Here is a 6060-nt window from a genome sequence, read left to right as displayed (position 1 = left end):
GGACTATCCTTGGAGATGCAGCGTAAAGATGCTCATTTGAACATTCTTTAAAAAAGCACTTAAGCTATAGCAGTTCATAAAAGTCTGATATAGTGTAAAGCAAAATTTTAATTTTAAAAAATGTTTAGGAAGGCAGTTGGAAAACATATTTAATACAATAAATTAATTAAGAGAAGGTAGTTTCTTAATATATGCTTCAATATTTGTATATAAGCTTCTCATGAAACTTTGAAGTTGCTTCTTCTAATTTGAGATTGTATTATTTTTTATTATTTCATTGTTTTCATGCTTTATTTCATTTTTGCAACTAGTATGCTGCCCAGAGTCCTTTGTACCTGGGGCAAGGTAAAAATACTTACTTAGGGCCAGTAAATACATGTCAGTAAATACATGTATAAATAATAAGCCACAGCAGGGATTCAGAAGTCAGGGACTTTATGGAAGGCAATTCGAGGGACAGGAATTCAGGTAATCATAGAATTGTAGATTTGGAAGGGAACAAAAAGATCATCCAGTCCAACCAGAGTCTCATAAATATCTTGTGCACAGAAATTAGGTGAAGCCATATGCTGAAATATTTCAGAACTCTTAATTTAGAGAGGACACGCTTTTTTGGGAGGGGGGTTAATCATGGTTTTCTGATTGGTCTTCATATTTACCTATCTCATTTTTATTTCCATAGTTCCCAACTGGCTCTTCTTCAAATAAAAGCCCTTTCTACTACCAGATGGTTCCAGGTGAAGAACATTATTACAGGGGGATTATTCAACTACTTGTGCACTTCAGGTGGACTTGGGTTGGGGTACTTGTGAAAGACCTTGGTGGAAAATTTGAGCACCTAGTCTTTTCAATGTTTTCTCTTCATGGCATCTGCACTGCCTTCTTTGAAAAATTCAGACCAACTTATATGAACAATTTTTTTGATAATTTGAAATGGCTTGTTGAAACCTTTCATCTTTTTATTAACAGCAAAGCCAATGCTGTCATAATCAATGATAATTATCTTTTTAATTTAAGATGGTTGTTACGTTTACCTGAAATGGAAATAGTTTCTATAGAGCCAAAAGGTAAGGTGTGGATAGTGGCTTCTCAAAAGGGTCTTGCATCATTCTTCTATCAGAAGAGCTGGGATATCCAAGTCCTCCATGGTGCTCTGACCTTTGCAGCTTCCTCCAATGAAGTTGCAGGATTCCAACATTTTCTCCAGACAAGAAACCATTTCTCATCGAAAGAGGATGGTTTCCTCAAAACGGTTTGGGAGCATGCATTTGGTTGTATATTTCCAAATCCATCCAGGAATGAGGAAATGGAGGATATCTGTACAGGGAAGGAGAAACTGGAGAGCCTTCCTGGGGCTTTTTTTGAAATGAGGATGACCAGTCATAGTTACAGCATATACAGTGCAGTGTATGCCGTGGCACATGCTTTACGTGCCATGAGGTTGGGCCAACAACAGCACAGGGGAAAGTTGAATGGCAGAAAACTCAATCTTCAGGATCCCCAGCCATGGCAGGTAATTTTATGAATAATCTAATATGTTAGAAATGGGATGTGAATTGCACTGATTCTCCAGCATCTCACAACCTCCTGATCCCAAAGAGCAGTGAGATGTGGATGGAAAGGTAGGAATGTCTTCTAGGTTTCTTTTTTATCCTTTTCTCTTCTTTTGTGGAATTGGCAATCTCAATGTACTTTCTTTGTGCTTTGAACTTCCGAGCTCACTTACTCTCTATCTCTCTTCTGGGTAGGCTACAGCTAGTTCAGATATTTGCTTTGCCATCCCTCCCCCCCGACACACAGACACATATGGGAATTATTTCCTTTAACAAGCTTTATTTCTTTTAGTGTTATAAGAGGTGCTGGCTCAAGTTAAGTCCCCCTTTTGAGAAACACTCTCAGAAACATTTGTCAATAACAGTATGAACCAGAAATAATGAATACAATAAGAAAGTTTTAATCTGTGTAGGAGCTGGTAAAGCTAGAAGTTTCTATTTGGTCTTTCAAGATGAAATATTTCTGAGGCCACAAGGCATTGCCTTTATGTTAGACAAAGAAAGGCCATGAATTCAGAGGGTGATCAAATAACCTTGGATGCTATAAATGACAGAGCAGCAGGAATGCTGGGGGGGGGGGGGGGTAGGGTGCATGATTCAATCTTTATTCATCTATGAGATTTAGATCAGTCCAAACATATCTGGAAATCCCATTTACACTGTATGAGAAAAGGAACATGCTTTCAAGAAAATGTCTTTTTAGGAGGCTATGAAATGAGAGACTATTGCATTTTTTTTTAATATATTCAGCTTCACTTCTTTTTAAAAAGAGTCTCATTTAACAACAGTGTTGGGGATGAAATTTCCTTTGATGAGAATGGAGAATTGGTTACAGGACTGGATATTGAGAACTGGGTCACATTCCCAAACCAATCCTTCCATCGAGTGAAAGTTGGGAAGCTGGATCCCTGGGCTGCTGAAGACAAAATGTTCACCATTCATGAGGAAGCCATCACCTGGCCCAGCACTTTCAATGAGGTAGGTTTTGAATGTAGGTGATTTTGTTTAAATGATGCTACCCTATATCATTTAACATAAAATGAATATCAAAATACTGGGAGGAAGTGTAAGTAAGGTAATTATTCAACATTTCTGAAAAGCAGGGATATCTAATTGTTCACTTAAATTAGTATTGGTTTTTCAAGCATATGTTGCTGTAAAGCTTAAAAAGTCAAGGAAGATATATAAGATTTTTACACCTACATTATTTTAAAGGATAAGGGCCAGTTTAGTATAGTGCTTAAGCTAGAGTCCTTGCCTAGAATGATGTTTTTGTTTCAGACAATACCTGTTTTGACAGCTGATGCAGGATTTAAACAGAGGAGAAGCATATATCTAAATGTGTGTGGCAGGGGAAAAAACACAGGTTAAATATAAAGTGTTATAAGATGCAAAGGAAACAGGATGATTGGGTTTACCTGATTTGAAATTGTATTTTGCAGCTTGCTGCATGGTTTGGATGAAAGAGTGGGTGTTGCTGAAAAATAGAAGGCTTTTAGAATTAGAAGAACATGACCTGAGATTTGGGTGGCATGGATATTTGTGGTACAGTACAGTCAAGTTTAATGTGGATTTTAAACATCATTGTTAGATGTGCCATATTGAGAATATGGAATAGATACAAATCCAGATTGCGCCCAGAAACACCTTTGTGGCTTTTAGTACAAGAAGCATTTTATAGATGAGAAATCATAGGCAAACACAAATGGCTAACATTGTGGGATACTAGTATTTTTTTCAAGTGGAATGTAAAATAAAATCAAGAGGAGTTCTGGTGGCAGAGGGATATAGTCGTCAATGTTTTTCTTATTTACAGTTATTAGAAAGATTTAAAATAGACAGAAGAGTTTATGATTTTGAAGACTGTAAGTTTGAAATAAAATTGTGTACAAATGATTAACATGTAATTGCTGAAATGTATAAGCTTTTACTGAAATTTGAAACAGAAGAAAAACAAGTGAAAAAGAGTATGATAAAGTGGGGTAAATTTTTTATTTATTTATTTATTTATTTATTTATTTATTTATTTTTATTACTTTTAAAATAACAGAAAATAAAAATACATAACAAGTGCTTAAAAAGAAATGTGAAAGAAATACAACAGAAAAAAAGTACAATATGTTGTTACAACAATAAACAGTTACAATTCTATATATAATTTTCTAATATGAACATTATGCAAGTGTGTGTATGTGTGTGTGTGTGTGTATGATTTATGGTTTTGATGATTAGACAGGATAGACTATAGAATGGAGAGAGTTATGTTGTATCCATAGAATAAAAGTTAAATTTATAATTGTACTTATAACTGCTGTAAAAAAGATTGGAAGCTACTTCTTTGTATCTTTTCTATTTTTCTTTTCTTTCTTTTTTGCACTTTTAGCTTTCTCTTTGGCTTATTTCTTTTTCTTTTCTTCTTCTTCGTACTTTATATTAGTTTGTATTAGTTTTTATCTTCCTTTTAAAGAAATCTTTAATAAAAATAATAATAAGCCACAAGGGTGATGCTGGGCCAGTCGCTTTCTCTCAGCCCTAAAAAGAGAGCAAAGACAAAACAATTCCAAAAATATTGCCAAGAAAACTTCAAGAACTAGTCTCAGCAGTTGTCAGGAACTAAGAGGGACTAGAACCCGCACACACAGAATGGTAATGGATAGTGTGAATATATATAGTTTCTAGACTCATTACATCTTACTTCTAAGCTTATGCACCTAGGATTCAGTACAAAAATATATATTGGAAAACTGTTAATTTTTATTTCTTTAATACTTCACATAAATATTAACAATATCTAAAGCTTAAAAAGGATGCTTTGATCTGATGAAGTTTTGACTGAATCCAATTTCTGGCATTGATTCATAAATCATTGTGAACCCTACTTTTTTAAAAATACCTAATGTGATCTGAGAACTGCAAAATGCTTCACATATTCAGTACCTCTACTACTGTTTCTAGGGTTATTATATTTTGCTGAAATTTTACTCCATTGATTCAGAATGGAGTTTGTGTGTCCATTTGTGTGTCATGATAAGCAGAAATAATTAGGAAATGATTATCCACTATTTTTTGGAATTTGATGGAGATTATATGCCTTGTCAGCAGAAAAGACAGTTCTCTTTCTCTCAAAAAGCCTGCCTTAGCTCTGGCTAAGGTTAGAAGAATAAGATATAACTGTGTGTGTGTGTGTGTGTATTTAAAGGCTGCCAAAATGAATTGAGCTGGATCCATTTTTAAACATGCTTTATGAACAGTTCTTAATTGTTTAATTGTTTGTTTTAATGGTTTTGTATGCCACTTAGAGTCTCTCAATTCAGTTTAGTTCAGTTTATTATTATTGATTATCCATTAGGCCATATCAGGATAGAGTCTGTCAGAGTTGGGTGGCTATAACAAATTGAAATAATTAAACAATGAAATAATAAAATAATAAAATGTTGTCCAGCATCTGACAGTATTCATTTTGTATTCCGGTAATAATGAATCAACCATATTGTTTTGCTTAGATGTGTGGGGAGAGAAACACAAATTAACTTTTTGAAACAAATCATTCTAAAAACATGAATTTCAAATAAACTGAATAAAATATATTTTTCTAGTCCTTGGGCTGAAGCAATTACTAATGGATTATTAATTTTGCAGCTAAAATAAGCTACGGCATTCATCAAGGATGCCATCAACCATATTATCCTTCTGGAATGCCTGCAAGGGTTGGGCTCTGCAGCAGTTTCATTCCCTTCTGCCTCGGTTGCTCCAGTCTTTAGCTGTGGGAGAAGCAAGATCATCCTAAAGGCTGCTCCCCTGGGGGGGTGTCACATGGCTTGGTTCTCTGCCCCCCGTTATTTACCATCTATGTAAAGCCTCTGGTTGAGGTCATCCAGTGGTTTTGACAGAGCTATCATCAATAACCTGAGAACCAAATTGGCAGATGTTCAGAAGACTTGGTTTCTGGCTGCTGTTCCTGAAGGCTAGGTCTTCCTGTAATAACTCTGTCCTCATCCATGATTTAATTTTCCATGACAGGGCAGTGCACCAACCCTTTGGACTTGTTCCTGCTATTATTAAACTCAATCTTCTGACTGTTCAGTATCATTTATGAAGCTTTCCCTATATTCAGCTGCTACTTAAAACAGTTTTTCCCCCCATGCAGCTGTCTGAAAATTACTATGTAAACCAATTAATTATGTAAGTTCTAATTCAATTTTTAAATCATCAAAGGTTCCTGTAGATAAAAACATATGGAACTTTTAGAGATTCTGATCCTTTTTTCTGGTATAGTTGCTCAGGTTTTTAGGACTGATCACTCCACTAAACCCAAGGTATTTTCTGCTACTTTTTATGCCTGTTAAATTCTGTAAATCTTTTTGCAATTACTTTTCTAAATGAATTCATTAATTTTGGAATAGACTTGTTAGGGCTTGAAAGAACTAGTTCGTATCATAAGCAGAAAAAATGTTAAACAGTATGTCTTTAATTGCAGGAGGTTCCATCATTTCCTGAGCTAAAGGTC

The sequence above is a fragment of the Python bivittatus genome, unplaced genomic scaffold (genome assembly GCF_059951505.1).
Source record: "Python bivittatus isolate LINGU-HERP-01145 unplaced genomic scaffold, Pbiv_v1 ctg000440_np1212, whole genome shotgun sequence".
Taxonomy (NCBI): Eukaryota; Metazoa; Chordata; class Lepidosauria; order Squamata; family Pythonidae; genus Python; species Python bivittatus.
Note: the sequence above shows the minus strand (reverse complement) of the source record.